Source organism: Dermochelys coriacea, chromosome 8, assembly GCF_009764565.3.
Source record: "Dermochelys coriacea isolate rDerCor1 chromosome 8, rDerCor1.pri.v4, whole genome shotgun sequence".
In the NCBI taxonomy this organism is placed as follows: domain Eukaryota; kingdom Metazoa; phylum Chordata; order Testudines; family Dermochelyidae; genus Dermochelys; species Dermochelys coriacea.
In genome coordinates, this window is record NC_050075.1 from 28,277,826 (window position 1) to 28,297,471 (window position 19,646).

At 42.1% G+C, this 19,646-nt stretch overlaps 1 long non-coding RNA gene across 1 annotated transcript; it reads left to right on the top strand.

Moving 5' to 3' along the window:
• The first annotated feature begins 550 nt into the window (after positions 1-550).
• Positions 551-19,431, top strand: LOC122461281. Its single transcript, XR_006283169.1, has 3 exons — positions 551-789; positions 19,187-19,189; positions 19,421-19,431. It is a non-coding gene; the product is annotated as an uncharacterized LOC122461281 (long non-coding RNA).
• The last annotated feature ends 215 nt before the right edge of the window (positions 19,432-19,646 follow it).

Sequence of the window (19,646 nt, forward strand, 5' to 3'; positions counted from 1 at the left end):
CTCATCATCACTCTTATTTCTAAGGGTGCAAAACAAGTCAAGCACAGTAGACTTGGACTTATATATAGGAGACAATGTATAAAATGGCTTTGATTCTATCAAACTGTTTCAACCATGTAAAATACTAACTTTGTGCACCAGTGGCCTCTGTAGTCTTAAAGAGTTCTGTGTTTTGATCCTTATTCAAAATTATAGCTTTTATTTAGCTGGATTGCCAAAGCAACATGGTCTAAAATAAAATGATTTCTGCAATAGTTTCTCACTTAATCCACATGAGGCATTGATGATATATTAGGCCCTCTTCTATTAGATGATTTTTGTCTCACATTATTGGTCTGTGTTGAACCCATAATGCTGTTGAGGTTCAAATAGGTTCTCGTAAATTCACCTGGCTGACTGAGTCAGTACTACCAAATAGACTTTTTGGATAAGCAGCCTGTACTCTAAGATCATGACTGTGAAATAAAAATACAATATCCAGTGGTTCTCAACCAGGGTACGTGTACCTCTCGGCGTACTCAGAGATCTTCCAGGGGGTACATCAACTCATCTAGATACTTTCCTAGTTTTACAACAGACTACATAAAAAGCACTAGCTAAGTCAGTACAAAGTAAAAATTTCATAGACAATGATTTGTTTATACTACCATGTATAGTATACACTGAAATCTAAGGACAATATTTATATCCCAGTTCATTTATTTTATAATTATATGGTAAAAATGAGAAGGTAAGCAATTTTTCAATAATAGTATGCTGTGATACTTTTATATTTTTATGTCTGATTTTGTAAGTTTTTAAGTGAGGTAAAACTTGGGGGTACATAAGACAAATCAGACTCTTGAAAGCGGTACAGTAGTCTGGAAAGGTTGAGAGCCACTACTTTATATAGATTATCTCTCATAGAATTGATTGACAGTCCATGACACACAGTAATGAATTATTTCCTTTCATGTTTATTGAAGGGCATTAATAATCCAGTAGTTATCCCAAATAGTGATATAATTATGAGATTTTTTTGTAGCAACAAGCAGCGCAATATACAATTATGAATTTATCTTTAGGTGGGAAAGTTTGGAGTGGACACATAATAATTATTACATAGTTACATACTGTCTAACCACAACAGTTTTGCACAGCAACATTTTTAGGGAATAGATGTGCACTTGAAAATTAAAGAAATGTCAACATTTACCTACAGCCCTTTCATAGAATCATAGAATCATAGAATCATAGAATATCAGGGTTGGAAGGGACCCCAGAAGGTCATCTAGTCCAACCCCCTGCTCAAAGCAGGACCAAGTCCCAGTTAAATCATCCCAGCCAGGGCTTTGTCAAGCCTGACCTTAAAAACCTCTAAGGAAGGAGATTCTACCACCTCCCTAGGTAACGCATTCCAGTGTTTCACCACCCTCTTAGTGAAAAAGTTTTTCCTAATATCCAATCTAAACCTCCCCCATTGCAACTTGAGACCATTACTCCTCGTTCTGTCATCTGCTACCATTGAGAACAGTCTAGAGCCATCCTCTTTGAAACCCCCTTTCAGGTAGTTGAAAGCAGCTATCAAATCCCCCCTCATTCTTCTCTTCTGCAGACTAAACAATCCCAGCTCCCTCAGCCTCTCCTCATAAGTCATGTGCTCTAGACCCCTAATCATTTTTGTTGCCCTTCGTTGTACTCTTTCCAATTTATCCACATCCTTCCTGTAGTGTGGGGCCCAAAACTGGACACAGTACTCCAGATGAGGCCTCACCAGTGTCGAATAGAGGGGAACGATCACGTCCCTCGATCTGCTCGCTATGCCCCTACTTATACAACCCAAAATGCCATTGGCCTTCTTGGCAACAAGGGCACACTGCTGACTCATATCCAGCTTCTCGTCCACTGTCACCCCTAGGTCCTTTTCCGCAGAACTGCTGCCGAGCCATTCGGTCCCTAGTCTGTAGCGGTGCATTGGATTCTTCCATCCTAAGTGCAGGACCCTGCATTTATCCTTATTGAACCTCATTAGATTTCTTTTGGCCCAATCTTCCAATTTGTCTAGGTCCTTCTGTATCCTATCCCTCCCCTCCAGCGTATCTACCACTCCTCCCAGTTTAGTATCATCCGCAAATTTGCTGAGAGTGCAATCCACACCATCCTCCAGATCATTTATGAAGATATTGAACAAAACGGGCCCCAGGACCGACCCCTGGGGCACTCCACTTGACACCGGCTGCCAACTAGACATGGAGCCATTGATCACTACCCGTTGAGCCCGACAATCTAGCCAGCTTTCTACCCACCTTATAGTGCATTCATCCAGCCCATACTTCCTTAACTTGCTGACAAGAATGCTGTGGGAGACCGTGTCAAAAGCTTTGCTAAAGTCAAGAAACAATACATCCACTGCTTTCCCTTCATCCACAGAACCAGTAATCTCATCATAAAAGGCGATTAGATTAGTCAGGCATGACCTTCCCTTGGTGAATCCATGCTGACTGTTCCTGATCACTTTCCTCTCCTCTAAGTGCTTCAGGATTGATTCTTTGAGGACCTGCTCCATGATTTTTCCAGGGACTGAGGTGAGGCTGACCGGCCTGTAGTTCCCAGGATCCTCCTTCTTCCCTTTTTTAAAGATGGGCACTACATTAGCCTTTTTCCAGTCATCCGGGACTTCCCCCGTTCGCCACGAGTTTTCAAAGATAATGGCCAAGGGCTCTGCAATCACAGCCGCCAATTCCCTCAGCACTCTCGGATGCAATTCGTCCGGCCCCATGGACTTGTGCACGTCCAGCTTTTCTAAATAGTCCCTAACCACCTCTATCTTTACAGAGGGCTGGCCATCTCTTCCCCATTTTGTGTTGCCCAGCACAGCAGTCTGGGAGCTGACCTTGTTAGTGAAAACAGAGGCAAAAAAAGCATTGAGTACATTAGCTTTTTCCACATCCTCTGTCACTAGCTTGCCTCCCTCATTCAGTAAGGGGCCCACATTTTCCTTGGCTTTCTTCTTGTTGCCAACATACCTGAAGAAACCCTTCTTGTTACTCTTGACATCTCTTGCTTTAATTAACCCTGGGCCAGATTTAGTGCAGGATGTATTGTACTGTCTGAGCCTTACGTGAAGAAGAAAACCCCAGGCCAAATTTCATCCTCCATTAAGCCTGTGCAATCCCTATTGATGAATTTGGGTTGCACTGAGGGTAGAGTTTATACCTTTTTGTCTAGGAAAATGGAATAATCATTCTAGTCCTGTTAAAGGACACCTTTTAAATATATATATGTATGCTATTATACTAAGATTTTTATTGTAGTTTTTAAAGCCACTGGTGCTTTGGTTGTGTGATGTGCACCAGCTGCAGTGTTTTGGAACGTTCTTCACCATGTACAGCTTGTGATGTCTAACAAAACCATAACACATTTGCATCTTGTCCTCAAGGAGTATACAAGCAGCTTGATTCTTCCTGCCCTTTCCACCGTAAGTACAAAGGTCTGAAGAGAGCCAGGGAGAAGAGGTCTGTCTATTGCTATAGTATCTGAGCATCTCAGAAACATTACTTAATTTATCCACACACCACTTCTGTGAGGTAGGGAAAGTGACTTGCCAGAGGCCCCACAGGAAGTATGTGGGAGAACCGGCAATTGAACCTAGGTCTTTTGAGTCCTAGCCCAGTGTCTTAAGACTGTCAGTCCTCTTTCCCTTCATTACGTACACATGCAAGAACAGCTGAAATCAGAACACATTTAGGGACATTCTTGGATAATTTGTGAGAGTCTGAATATCACATGGAAATAATGTATATTTTCATTGCTTGATTATAATGCATAGAAATATTTCATGGAGGTGGAGGCATCTTGTCATCTGTATTGCACAAATGTAATGTTCTGCCTTTGAAAATCTCTGTGTATCATGCTGCATTTAAAATATATTGAGGAGAATGTGTACTCAAAAAGTAGTGTGATTGTCTCTAAATGGATGCACTCTGCCTAAATTCTGGCCTGAAATCATTATTCTTTGTTACAAAATAGTATAGATTCAGTAAAAGCACAAACATCTGTTACAAAAATTTACAGATTCAGTAAAAGTAGCTTATATTATTAGATTGCATGTTTGCATAATAAACTTCCCAAATCACTTTACAAACTGTATATAGTTTATGCATCTTTGAAATACAATCATTTCTGTAGTGAAGCACAGCAGATATTATAGTACTATGCTGCCATGTGAGTGCCCAAGCCCAATGCCCAGGCAGTTTACTGGGCAATGGATTCCTCAGTTGGACCCCTTCTTACCCACTAACCATATTGGAACACCCCAGAGTTCTGACAGTTGTAAATTAACACAGCATCTCCCCTTGTCCCCACAAAAGCAGAGCTCCTGGATGCTGAGTAGATGAAAAATCTCAATCAGCACTTTGTCAATTTCACCATATGGGAAAAATTCCTCCAAGCCCCCAAGATAGGTAGTCAGGAGATCCAGCAACTAGATTAAGGAAGTAGGAAGGATGGGGATGAAACAGTCAGCCTGCAGTGGCTGCACTGCCCAGGAGGCTAACTGTGTCATTCCTACTAACCCCACAGATAGGAGCTGATCCACCCGCCCCTCCACCCAATGGCCCATGTGAACCCCATACCCTATAGCATGAGGGGGCTATAGAGATGAGAAAATAATAAAGTAGCAGCCCCTCACCCTGCAAATAAAGGGCAGTGATTGAAAGTGTGGGAGCACGTCGAATACTGCCACAGTTGCTTTCAGCTCAATTCCCCCCCACCTCCCGTTTTTCCTTGCCAGAGGTGTCTCCACTGCTCCTGGATCCACCAGTGCTGCACCTCAGCTAACAGGATTAGCATTTGTAAGATGGATCCTGCATCAATGTCGCTCCCCACAACAGCACTGCGGAGGGGAAATCAAACAGCTCATCCTAGCAGTAATCCTCATTGGTCAGTTGAACTGGAGAGTGTACCTATACTTGCAGCTGGCCCATGTCAGCTGACTGGCTCCTGGGGCTATACAATTGCAGGGTAGATATTTGGGCTCAGGGACACCATGAGAGGGGAGGGTACCAGAGCCCAAACAGCTACACTACAATTTTATAGCCTCACAGCCCACGCTCCTTGAGCCCAAGTCAGCTCTCACGGGCCAGCTGCAGGTGTTTTATTGCAGTGTAGCATTGCAATAAAAGCACTCCCTGGACACCTACCAATATTCTCCCCTTCTTCTAGCCTTTACTGTCTTGCTAAGAATTTAACAAAGTATAAACATTCCTATGCTCGGGTTGGCATGATGTTTGCACCTGTCAAAGAGTGCAGATGTATCCTTAGTTCACCATTAATTAAGGTCAACTTGGGGCTGCTCTTGCATGGTGAATGGAGGGGGTGGGACAGGGGAGCTCTCCACATGACCCCTCTCCTTCAACTGCTCGGGGGAAGTAAAAATCCTGGTACTTGTCCTCCCAGAGTGCATAAACTAGCAGAGTCACAGAGCGAAACAATCCAAAAGTGGCATGGTGAGGACATAGACATGGCCATGCCTCATTCCAAACCTGTTTAAAGGATGGACCTGGTGCGGGGAGTGGGGGTGTCAGTGTATGTTTCATCCCTTAAAAAGATGTTACAATTATCACTCCTTTATGTTGTGTTGGGATGCTGCTTCTGTACTCCAAATGTCTCTGCCATCTGCAATTAATGCAGTACTCTGTAACATTATCCTTCCTAATTTGACTGTGTCTTGTAAAGCCACTGTCTAGACCTTAGAATTCAGTATACAACTCCTACATATAATCAGACTTGGGTAATCCAAGCCAGATAGAAGCCTATTTTTTATATTATTTACAGATTTAAAAAAAGCTGATTATACTAGCCCTGTCTGCTATAAAACAGGTTAACTTTAAATCTTCTGCATAGCAATACTTGGTCATTTGGATGAATTAAGTATGGCGTAACCGGGTCTGAATGTTAGAGCTTGAGGCTGTAAGTATCCTTGCTCACAGTAGGAATCCCACTGAGGCCCCTGTCACTACACATGTGACTTAGGATCACTCACATGAGGAAGGCTACAAGAGCAGAATTTCCTTGCTATCTCCATCTACCCCTAAGTAATTACCCATCTAAGTAATTATTTACTTAATTTATCTGAAATGAGATGATTTAGAAACATAGAATTTTGGCTTCAGTCAGATTTCATTTTCACTTTTCTAATGAAATGTTTAATAGTTCTACAATGAGACTCAGTAGCTTATTGGTTCTTAATGTCAGAACAGCAGAACAAGATATTAAAAAAAAACAATAACAAAATCCCTGCACGTGAGCCTGATTCAAAGGCCACTGAAATCAGTGAGAGGTTTTCCATTGATTTTAGTGGGCTTTACATGCAGTAGCTACTTTTCATAACTTAAATAAATAAACAAACACTGCCAGGTTGCAGTCAATGCTCGAGCACAACTGTTGAGGTTGAATGCAAACATTGTGAGCTATATCTTTGGCCTAGGATAAGTCCTCTTTATGTAATTCACGCAGTGCAAAGCAACTTAAAGCTGGTGATTCCCCTGGCAGCATCAGGTCAGCTACACCATACTGCCATCCACTCCTTACCCATATGCAAGGGGCATTCAGGGCCACAGAAAGGTCATGACAGGCTAGAGGCAGTGTGGCAGAGCACCTTATGCTTTGGCAAGCCTTGGTCAGCAAAACAATCTCCAAGGAACTATTTTAGCCAGTGCAAGTTAGAGCAGCCCTGTGGAATTCAGCTAGTTTGGACCCAGGACTGGGGATGTTGAAAGGTGGCTTAAAGTCATTTTCCTTTGAACTCAGCCCCTTCAGCTGCACTAAGCATGAGCTGGGCACAGTTGGAGATGTACACCCATGTTTTCAACAGGAGTTTTCCTTAATCAAGGACTATAGGGCCAGTATTCTGTGCAGTGAGTTTTTGAAAACGTTGAGGGGCTAATCCCCTCACTGTCTGTGAGGAACTCCCATTGCTCTGAGGAATCCTTGTATGTGTCTGTTGTTCAAGAACAATATACTGTATCCCCTCATGTGTAAGGGTTTTAAAATATTTTTATTTTCTAATTACATTGAACTGAAAGTTGATATACAAATTCAGGCCATGGTCCTGGAATGGATCTGTGTGAGTGGATAACACTTACTTTCCTACAAAAAAGTCTTGACATTGATGGGAAAAGAGCTACAATAGTAATTTAGGTTTCAGAGTAGCAGCCGTGTTAGTCTGTATTCACAAAAAGAAAAGGAGTACTTGTGGCACCTTAGAGACTAACAAATTTATTAGAGCATAAGCTTTCGTGAGCTACAGCATCCGATGAAGTGAGCTGTAGCTCACGAAAGCTTATGCTCTAATAAATTTGTTAGTCTCTAAGGTGCCACAAGTACTCCTTTTCTTTTTGCGAATAGTAATTTAGTTTTTGTAGTTTACTATTTATCTTGTTTGGTTGAACTTGTATGAATACTAGATGTTTTTTTCTCCCTCTTTGTGATATCTTGTTTGTGTCTATTACCAAGAGATTATAGCTAAGAGCTATATAAAATGACATGATTTATTTTCACTATGATTATTGTGGAAAGACTGTAGACATTTCCATCTTCCCTGCTTAGGAGTTATACAGCATGTCTGTTTGCTCATTGCTAAATCTGTATATTTTTTCCCCACTAAAAACAAAAGAACAACTTTACTCCTTATATCGGGAACCCCATGGTAAGGGATAAACTAATGCAATGAGAACCTATTCTCCACTTGGACAACAGGGATTAGTGCTCACGCAGACTGGAGAGGCAACATGGTCTATGACTGCACAGAGGCACAGAATTCTTCCCACCCCACGTATTCCAGTATTTGCATGCTGTTACTTCCTCTCCTAAGAATGGTAGTGACCCCTCTTTTACCTTGAATAATGTGCTTTTCCACCACAGGAAGGAAAGGGGCATCTGGCCCAACATTGGGTGTCTATGAAGTTGTTTCTTTTTTTCATTTAATATCAGTCAAGTGTCTCCACCATAATACGTACACTCATAGTAGCCTCAGCAGAGAGACTGCAGACTGAATCATCAGTAACTTGAATTACTCTTCCCCCTTGAAGCAGTTTCTCCTGTGTCAGGGTTAAGGCATACAGACAGAGTGGTATTGGGAAGTGGAACTGTTGTCTGCAGTGGACCAGATAATTCTGTCAAGGGTGCCAATACTGCACCATTCACAAGCATTACATTTATATGGAAATATTTCAATTAGAAAATGTTTTGGAAGATGATAGAAGTTTGAAAAGCTCTTAGCAGTGAAAGAAGAAAAGAAAAATTAATCCAGTTTTTAATTTTAGATAAATAGTTTTATTATAGAACCTATCTTTTCCCTTACAATTAATCTTATTGTGGACAGGAGTCTTTTGAAATAAATAAAATAGTTACATTACATTTGAAATATACATTAAGTATGCAGCCTGCTTACTAGTTACTTTTCAAAATATCCTGGGTAATAGTCTGTTCTCAGTTGCACAAGAGAAAATTCAGGGTAACAGAGAGCACAATTTGACCATTTTTTGTCTTCAAGTCTCAGGATCATTGAACTACAGTGACATTTAGGCCAGATGAAATAATGGGACTCCTCTTATTCCTGGGATAAGAATGTCAGGGAAAATCTCTCCCTGTTCACTCCTCTTTGCAAAAGATGTCAAAGATAGCTTGCTCAGCCTCTGATATCAAACTGGCCCTCTTTAAGGACCTGGTCTAAGCCTACTAAGGTCAATGGAAAGACTCCTATTGACTTTAGTGGGAGCTGGGAGATGCACTAGGGCTGCCTGGTGATTACATAAACTACCAAAGGACTTTACTGACAATTGGGCTCTGTCTTGAGTTCATCTATATTCTTGTTCCAAGAAAACAGATCTCCCTGTGAAGATATCCTATGGCATCCAGTGTTTTAATGAAAAATTCTTTTGTTAGGGAAACGGAAAATGTTTTACCTTAGTGCTACCTATTTTCCTTCAACAGTTTATTTCTCAAATGTCTGTTATCTGCTGGCTATTAGAGATTGTGACAGATTTCTGTGCTTCACTGCCTAAGATCCTGGCCAGAGTTTTATTGGCAGTCAATAGCTTCTTCATTCACAGTTTGTCTAGATCTAGTTTCATTTGTGTCCACACAATTAAAACTCTCACCCAGGACTTGCTGTCTTAATTGTTGTAACTTCCTCCTCACTGGCTTTTCCAGTACCCACAGAGCTCCTTTCAGACCATATAAAACACAGCAAATAAGATAATGTTCCTTACCCATGTTTCTTACCACATCTCTCCCACTCCTTTAAATACCTCCACTCGCTTCCCTGTGTCCTCTGCATCAGATATAAATTTATTGTCCTTGCCCCCTAGACCTCACCTAACTGCCCCTTTTTACACATATGCCCTTGTCTCTAATCGTGTCCCTTGTCTGCCAGTGATGCCACCTTGTCATCTGATTTTCTTCCATAGCTGATTCAGTACTTTATTCCATGCCTCTCGTGTACTTACAGCATCCTTTCTGAGCTGTTCCATGAAGCCAGAAGCTCTTCTCACTTGAAACCCCTCTTTAAGACCCACATGTTTTGTGACCTCCACAAGAAAATAAGTGACTAAAGGCCAAATTCTACACTAGCATAGACTGACATTGCTCCATGGAGATCAATGTAGCTGCTCCAATTGATATCAGAAAATTTGGCCTGAAGCCATTTGCTTACATATTTAATTTATTCTTCTTATGATTGAATTGCTCTGGTACAGGAAGCATTTCAATGAGGGAATGGTAGAGAACAAGAGAACTTAAAGTGGGGATAGGTGCAGGGATGGGAAGGAGCACTAAGGGGGATTTACTGGTGGAGAGAGGTTAAGCAACTCTCACAGTTTCACTTAAAAATCAGCAAACTTGTAACTATTAAACTGTATGCATATAATCACTCTGATCGTGGTGATTGTATGTTGTGTCCCTCTTCTTCAGCTAACTTAATTTCTTTGTTTGTAAACTCTCTGAGGCTGGGGCTTTGTCAAGGTTGGTATCTGCTATTTTTCTAAGCACTTCTGTAAATTTGGTAGAATCATAATGTTCCCAGAAAATCAGGAGTTCCCCAGCTGAAGTTTTCACCATGTGTGTGTAGGTGGGGGGCAAGATGCTGTAAACCATCAGACACTGTAAATCACAACCATATCAGTGCCTGCCAAAATATCATGGGTGCAATTTTAATAGCAAATGAAACTAGGGCAAGGAAGTTCTTTCACAAACCATCATTCCGCGGGTGCAGGGATGGGCACAGAGGAGCCTCCCATGATTTACTCCCCAGTAACAAATACTTGTGAAGAGGAGGTGATAGAACTGAAATCTTTGCTGTTATATCCAATCCAGAGCACATTAAAGAAGAACATGAAGAATAAGGCAAAAGCCCATGTTGTGGTATCTAATCAGGAATATCCTGTGTCCCTGCCCATGGAGCTCTTTCCATTAGCGCAGAGGTTTTAAAATAAGTAAATATGTTTCTGTCCCCACCCTACACTTCATTAGTGCGATGGAGCAGTTTGTTGGAATCCCCATTATGTATAATGACATCTCTTTTGGAAAACAAGATATGTCAGAATGTTCAGCAAATTATTCAGCCTGGTTTAACCTGCATAGGTGCTTTTATCATATAAATTACTGTAGAATTAGAGAGTAAAATATTGAATGTTGTCTCTTTTCATGCTGTCCTTTGAAATATTAATGATAACGATTCCCTGGTTTGGGGAATACTGCGGTGGTTTTCTTGTGACTAATAGCTTCAGTCAGTAATGTAATAGATTTTGCAATGTGATAATGAAGAAATTCTAATGAAGGTCAGATGGCAAATGGCTACTGAATCGTTAGTTTTAAAACGTGTCAAACTTGGCAATAATTTTCAGTTTTTGTTAAATAGTTTTCTTTATTTCCTAATGATATTGCTGTGATCATTATAGATAGATGTGTTCTTTTAACAAATTCACAAAGCTATCTATTACGACCTGGAAGAAGAGAGCTGTTGAAGTTCTTTAGCTGACATGAAGTGATCAGGTGTAAAAGCCTGAAAACTGGATTGGGCTTAAAGGAGGGCTGGGTATGACAGTTGAAATAGGATTGTGTATGAAGTTTTTTTTTCCCCGCTCCTTGTACCTGTTAGTTTAATAGTTTTTGCAAAGAACCTTAGGGCATTCCAAAGTGACTGTATTAATGTGCCAGCAAAAAAAATTAATAATTTCTTTATTTTTCAAGTGGTGCATATGACAGAGAGGTAGCAAATGTCAATAAAGCATGTAGCTTATTTGGGATTCAAATGTTTTCTTCATTTTGAGTCATAAATTAGAAGGAAGGTTTGGAATCAACTGTATTTGTGCATGGTGTTTCTGTATCATTAATAATATCAACTTTTTTTGAAGTTTCAGTTTTCAGTAAGGTAACTTACTTTATAAGTAATTTCAGTAACTGTTGGAACACTAATAATCTAACAATTATAAGGAATTTTGCCATTGATTTGAGTAGGTGCAAGATCAGGCTTTTAGTTTTTATCGTGTGTCAAGGTTCCTTCTCCACTCTGACCTCTAGGGTACAGATGTGGGGACCTGCATGAAAAACCACCTAAGCTTATTTTTACCAGCTTAGGTTAAAACTTCCCCAAGGTACAAACTATTTTACCTTTTGTCCCTGGACCTTATTGCTGCCACCACCAAGTATCTAAGCCCTGGTCTACACTAGGCGTTGAGGTCAATTTAGTAGCGTTAAATCGATGTAACCTGCACCCGTCTACATGACGAAGCCCTTTTTTCGACTTAAAGGGCTCTTAAAATCAATTTCCTTACTCCACCCCCGACAAGGCGATTAGTGCTGACATCGGTTTTGCTGGGTCGAATTTGGGGTACTGTGGATGCAATTAGATAGTATTGGCCTCCAGGAGCTATCCCAGAGTGCTCCATTGTGACCGCTCTGGATAGCACTCTCAACTCAGATGCACTGACCAGGTAGACAGGAAAAGGCCCGCGAACTTTTGAATTTCAGTTTCCTGTTTGCCCAGTGTGGCAAGCTGCAGGTGACCATGCAGAGCTCATCAGCAGAGGTGACCATGATGGAGTACCAAAATCGCAAAAGAACTCCAGCATGAACCGAACGGGAGGTACGGGATCTGATCACTGTATGGGGAGAGGAATCCGTGCTATCAGAACTACGTTCCAGTTTTCGAAATGCCAAAACATTTGTGAAAACCTCCCAGGGTATGAAGGACAGAGGCCGTAACAGGGACCCGAAGCAGTGCCGCGTGAAACTTAAGGAGCTGAGGCAAGCCTACCAGAAAACCAGAGAGGCGAACAGCCGCTCCGGGTCAGAGCCCCAAACATGCTGCTTCTATGATGAGCTGCATGCCATTTTAGGGGGTTCAGCCACCACTACCCCAGCCGTGTTGTTTGACTCCTTCAATGGAGATGGAGGCAACACAGAAGCAGATTTTTGGGGACGAGAAAGACGATGATGAGGAGGCTGTAGATAGCTCACGGCAAACAAGCGGAGAAACCGGTTTTCCCGACAGCCAGGAACTGTTTTGCACCCTGGACCTGGAGCCAGTACCCCCCAAACCCATCCAAGGCTGCCTCCCGGACCCACCAGGCGGAGAAGGGACCTCTGGTGAGTGTACCTTTTAAAATACTATAAAAGGTTTAAAAGCCAGCATGTTTAATGATTAATTTGCCCTGGCATTCGTGGCTCTCCTGGATATACTCCCAAAGCCTTTGCAAAAGGTTTCTGGGGAGGGCAGCCTTATTCCATCCACCATGGTAGGACACTTTACCACTCCAGGCCAGTAGCAGGAATCATTGTAGAACAAAGCATTGCAATGTATGTTTGCTGGCGTTCAAACAACATCCGTTCTTTATCTCTCTGTGTTATCCTCAGGAGAGTGATATCATTCATGGTCACCTGGTTGAAATAGGGTGCTTTTCTTAAGGGGACATTGAGAGGTGCCCGTTCCTGCTGGGCTGTTTGCCTATGGCTGAACAGAAATGTTCCCCGCTGTTAGCCACGCGGTGGAGGGAGGCAAAATGCAACTTGTAACGAAAGCACATGTGCTATGTATGTAATGTTAACAGCAAGGTTTACCGTGAAAGAGTGTACCCATTGTTCTATAAAATGTGTCTTTTCAAATACCACTGTCCTTTTTTTTTCTCCACCAGCTGCATGTGTTTCAAGGATCACAGGATCTTCTCCTTCCCAGAGGCTAGTGAAGATTAGAAGGTGAAAAAAACGCACTTGCGATGAAATGTTCTCTGAGCTCATGCTGTCCTCCCACATTGACAGAGCACAGTGGAATGCATGCAGGCAGACAATGTCAGAGTGCAGGAAAGTACAAAATGACCGGGAGGAGAGGTGGCGGGCTGAAGAGAGTAAGTGGTGGGCTGAAGAGAGGGCTGAAGCTGAAAGGTGGCGGCAGCGTGATGAGAGGAGGCAGGATTCAATGCTGAGGCTGCTGGAGGATCAAACTAATATGCTCTAGCGTATGGTTGAGCTGCAGGAAAGGCAGCAAGAGCACAGACCACCGCTACAACCCCTGTGTAACCAACCGCCCTCCTCCCCAAGTTCCATAGCCTCCTCACCCAGACGCCCAAGAACACGGTGGGGGGGCCTCCGGCCTCCCAGCCACTCCACCCCAGAGGATTGCCCAAGTAACAGAAGGCTGGCATTCAATAAGTTTTAAACTTTTAAAATGCTGTGTGGCCTTGTCCTTCCCTCCTCCACCACCTCTCCTGGGCTACCTTGGTAATTATCCCCCTATTTGTGTGATGAATTAATAAAGAATGCATGAATGTGAAGCAACAATGATTTTATTGCCTCTGCAAGCGGTGATCAAAAGGAGGTGGGGAGAGTGGTTAGCTTACAGGGAAGTAGAGTGAACCAAGGGGCGGGGGATTTCATCAAGGAGAAACAAACAGAACTTTCACACCGTAGCCTGGCCAGTCATGAAACTGGTTTTAAAAGCTTCTCTGATGCGCACCACACCCTCCCGTGCTCTTCTAACTGCCCTGGTGTCTGGCTGTGCGTAACCAGCAGCCAGGCGATTTGCCTTAACCTCCCACCCCGCCATAAACGTCTCCCCCTTACTCTCACAGATACTGTGGAGCGCACAGCAAGCAGTAATAACAGTGGGAATATTGGTTTCACTGAGGTCTAACCCAGTCAGTAAACTGCGCCAGCGACCCTTTAAATGTCCAAATGCACATTCTAGCACCATTCTGCACTTGCTCAGCCTGTAGTTGAACAGCTCCTGACTACTCTCCAGGCTGCCTATGTATGGCTTCATGAGTCATGGCATTAAGGGGTAGGCTGGGTCCCCAAGGATAACTACAGGCATTTCAACATCCCCAACGGTTATTTTCTGGTCTGGGAAGAAAGTCCCTTCCTGTAGCTTTTGAAACAGACCAGAGTTCCTGAAGATGCGAGTGTCATGTATCTTTCCCGGCCATCCCACGTTGATGTTGGTGAAACGTCCCTTGTGATCCACAAGTGCTTGCAGCGCTATTGAAAAGTACCCCTTGCGGTTTATGTACTCGCTGGCTTGGTGCTCCGGTGCCAAGATAGGGATATGAGTTCCGTCTATGGCCCCACCATAGTTAGGCATCCCATTGCAGCAAAGCCATCTACTATGACCTGCACATTTCCCAGGGTCACTACCCTTGATATCAGCAGATCTTTGATTGCATTGGCTACTTGCATCACAGCAGCCCCCACAGTAGATTTGCCCACTCCAAATTGATTCCCGACTGACCGGTAGCTGTCTGGCGTTGCAAGCTTCCACAGGGCTATTGCCACTCACTTCTCAACTGTGAGGGCTGCTCTCATCTTGGTATTCTTGCGCCTCAGGGCAGGGGAAAGCAAGTCACAAAGTTCCATGAAAGTGCCCTTACGCATGCAAAAGTTTCACAGCCACTGGGAATCGTCCCAGACCTGCAACACTATGCAGTCCCACTAGTCTGTGCTTGTTTCCCGGGCCCAGAATTGGTATTCCACCGCATGAACCTGCCTCATTAGCACCATGATGCCCACATTGGCAGGGCCCGTGCTTTGAGAGAAGTCTGTGTCCATGTCCTCATCACTCTCGTCACCGCGCTGATGTCGCCTACTCGCCCGGTTTCGCTTTGCCAGGTTATGGTACTGCATATACTGCTGGATAATGCGTGTGGTGTTTAATGTGCTCCTAATTACCAAAGTGATCTGAGCGGGCTCCATGCTTGCCGTGGTATGGCGTCTGCAGAGAAAAAAGGTGCGGAACGATTGTCTGCTGTTGCCCTGACGGAGGGAGGGGCGACTGACAACATGGCTTACAGGGTTGGCTTACAGGGAATTAAAATCAACAAAGGGGGTGGCTTTGCGAGAAACTGAATGGCCCCCTCAAGGATAGAACTCAAAACCTCAAGGATAGAACTCAAAACTGGGTTTAGCAGGCCGTTGATTTCACAGAGGGAGGGAGGAGAAAATGAATACAAAACAAATCTGGTCTATTTCTTGTTTTGAGCGACTTCATCTATCTTTATACATCATGCTGGCAACAGACCATGCACTACGACTGCTAGCCATTGTCACCTCCTGGGTGCTCAGCAGAAGACGGTGTAGTATGACTACTGGCCATTGTCTTCTGCTGGCTGCAAATTAAAAGACAATGCACTGCCGGTAGGACTCAATCGCCATGAGACGAAACAAGGGAAATGACCTGGCTGAGTGACTCCCATGTTTGCCCAGGCGCCCGGTTAAAAGAGCACCCAGGACTACGTCGACGATGGCTACCAGTCATACTGCGCTGTCTGCTGCCAAAAGGCAATAAACTGCTGCTGTGTAGCAATGCAGTACCATGTCCGCCAGCACCCAGGAGACATACGGTGACGGTTAGCTGAGCGGGCTCCATGCTTGCCATGGTATGGTGTCTGCACAGGTAACTCAAGAATAAAGGTGCAAAACGATTGTTGCCCTTGCTTTTATGGAGAGAGGGAGGGAGGGAGGGAACGGGGGCCTGACGATATGTACCCAGAACTACCCGCGACAATGTTTTAGCCCCATCAGGCACTGGGATTTCTACCCAGAATTCAAATGGGCGGTGGAGACTGCGGGAACTGTGGGATAGCTACCCACAGTGCAAAGCTCCTGAAGTCGACTGTTGCCTCGGTACTGTGGACACAGTCTGCCGACTGCATGCACTTAGAGCATTTGTGTGGGGACACACACACTCGACTGTATAAAAACGCTTTCTACAAAACCGACTTCTATAAATTCAACCTAATTTCGTAGTGTAGATATACCCTAACAAATATAACAGGGAAAGAGCCCACTTGGAAACGTCTTTTCTCCCAAAATCCCCCCAAGCTCTACACCCCCTTTCCTGGGGAAGGTTTGATACAAATCCTCACTAATTTGCATAGGTGAACACAGACCCAAATCCTTGGATCTTAAAGAACAATGAAACGCAATCAGCTTCTTAAAAGAAGAATTTTAATGAAAGAAAAAGTAAAAGAGTCACCTCTGTAAAATCAGGATGGTAAATACCTTACAGGGTAATCAGATTCAAAACATAGAGAATCCCTCTAGGCAAAACCTTAAGTTACAAAAAGACATAAAAACAGGAATATACATTCCATTCGACACAACTTATTTTATCAGCCATTTAAACAAAACAGAATCTAATGCATATTTAATTAGATTACTTACTGACTTTTTACAGGAGTTCTGACCTGCATTCCTGCTCTGGTCCTGGCAAAAACAACACACAGACAGCGAGAACCCTTTTTCCCTTCCCCCTCCAGCTTTGAAAGTATCTTGTCTCCTCATTTGTCATTTTGATCAGGTGCCAGCAAGGTTGTCTTAGCTTCTTAATCCTTTACAGGTGAAATGGTTTTTTCCTCTGGCCAGGAGGGATTTAACAGTGTTTACCCTTCCCTTTATATTTATGACGTCCCCCCAAATCACAGATAGGGTGAAACACTGGCTGTGATTTCTTCCTTTTTGTAGATGTTCCAGGTGTTCTGCCCAGGAATCCGAAAATATGGCCACATCATCAAGGTAGACAACTGCATATTCTCCTAATCCCGCTATGAGACCATCTACAAGTCTTTGGAAGGTGGCGGGTGCATTCCTCAGCCCGAAAGCGAGTACATTAAATTCATACAGCCCGACATGTGTGGTGAAGGTTGACCTTTCCTTGGCAGATTCATCTAGCGGTACCTGCCAGTACCCCTTGGTTAAGTCCAAGGTAGAGATGAACTGGGCCCATCCCAGTTTCTCTAATAGTTCATCTGTGTGTGGCATTGGATAGTTATATGGGTGAGTTACAGCATTTAGCTTACGGTAGTCCACGCAAAAACATATCTCCCCATCTGGTTTGGGAAGTAGAACCATTGGAGATCCCCATGCACTGCCAGAGGGGCAGATTACACCCATCTGTAGCATATCCTGGATCTCCCATTCTATAGCAGTTTTAGTTTGAGGAGACATCCGGTAAGATTGACCTCAGCTCTTCTAATCAGATTAACCTGATTAACCCTAACCCTTCCCCCCTCCAGCTGTGAAAGTATCTTGTCTCCTCATTGGTCATTTTGGTCAGGTGCCAGTGAGGTTGTCTTAGCTTCTTAACTCTTTACAGGGTTTTTTCCTCTGGACAGGAGGGATTTAAAGGTGTTTACCCTTCCCTTTATATTTATGACATCCTGCATAAGCATTCTACAAGTATTCTGAATGAATACATTTCCTCCTCTTGGGATTTGTCTTGTTATTCACTTACTTTAATTTACAAAAATTAATGCTATTTATTTTTTTTAGTTGTGAGGTAATTGCTTATTTGTAAAATGTTCATCTATATCAGTTACAGGGCAGTAGTTGTACTTGCAATATCTGGAATTTGTGAATTTTCCATCAGATAAACATGCAACAAATTATTTCTGCAACACATTGATTCTTATTATGAACTAGTTTCATTAGCTATACAGTGTAGTTTTATTATTATGTATTATTTTATGTCTCTGTATGAATTCCTTTATGGATTATAAATATATTAAAATATAAAGGAATGCATACAAAGTTATAAAAGGTTATACAATATACACATTTCTGTTGTTGAATGAGTATTTGATTTATAGATCAAAAAATTCAACAAAACAACCTCTAGGTCCATGTGCTAAGAATTTTCTGAAATGTTTCCGTTCTCCTCTTGTGATTCATTCAGCAGTCAACCACGGTGATAATTTCATAGAGTGATAGAAAGTAAATATTGATAAAGAGAAAACTTTTTTTTAGTTAGTCTCAAATTATTGGGGGCGGGAAAAAGGAAAGTGGTACAACTTTTTTCCTTTCCTCACATCAGCAGTGTGAAGTGCGAATATCCAGGAAAAGTAGTGTCCAGGTTGAGGTCCAGTTGAAAATCAGGTCCATAAAGTCTTAGCTACTCAACAGCTGTTCTGGAAGAAATGGAACAAAATTCCTGCTATATTCCTTCTGGTCCTGTTTTAGACATATTTAATTATTTGAAGGATAAATATATACAAATATTTTCTTCAAATTATAAGAATTCAGTAGGAAATAATATCAAGGAGGGTAAGATAGTCATCTAATATTCTAGTCCTATGAAATCTATGAGCAGTTCTAGTAGTCCAACTAGTTGTCTAGCTTACCAAGAAGACCATTGCTATAATTGTAGAAAAGTTTTCCACAGTTACAGGTTTTATTCTCATGTATAGACAGCTATGCCTCTTGGGCAAAAGAACAAAAAATAGAGGAGTCAATGTAATTATTTTATTAATCCAGATTTTGAATTCAATAATGCATATCAAGTTTGTGAGCTTTTCACATGAAAAAAATCATATTTTAAAATCAGTTTCCTCTTTTGTGTTACACAAGCTGCTTGTATGTTTAAACTAAATGTAAAGAACTGATATGTAATTGGACAAATAGCTAATATGGTCTTTAATGCCGAATGTTTAGTAGACTAGAGAGATTATTCAAAGAGTTATAATAAACTACTTGAATAATTTACTGTTCAGTTCAGAATATCCTTTCAAAATTATTCTTTCAAGAGCGTAAGAAAATGCAAAAGAGAGTTTGTATTTTGAAGGAGTTCACAATAAGCAAATATTTTAATATATACATGTAACACTTGACCTCAGAAGACTTGTTAGAGATGGATACAGAGGTTTATATTGCTTGTGGCCAGTGTGTAATGGAATATATTGTTAGTAGCCCTCAAGTCTTTGGAATCAATTAATGCAAAAGTTGCATTATTCTTGGTTAAATGGTTAAAGAATACACAGAGACCACTCATTTCATTATCTGATTTTTACTTTTACTTCACTGTTCTGATTTTTTTATTATTAAAGAAGAAATAATTAATGTAGAAGAAAGACACCTTTTGTTAAATTCTCACTAATTTTTGAGCTAATTGCTTCAGAGGCAAATTATCATACACCAGATATGCATTCAGGTCTTTGAAATCTGCGAGCAGATTTCTTTGTAAAACTCGATTGACTCCTTTTCTGATATCTTCCAAAATGTGTCTTCACTCTGCTTGTCTTTCACAGTTTGCAGTGCATATCTCCAAAAGGTGCACGTTTGGAGCAAAGTCTGGCATTTTATTTTATGCAATGGATCTAAATCATCCCTGGTATATTTCCATT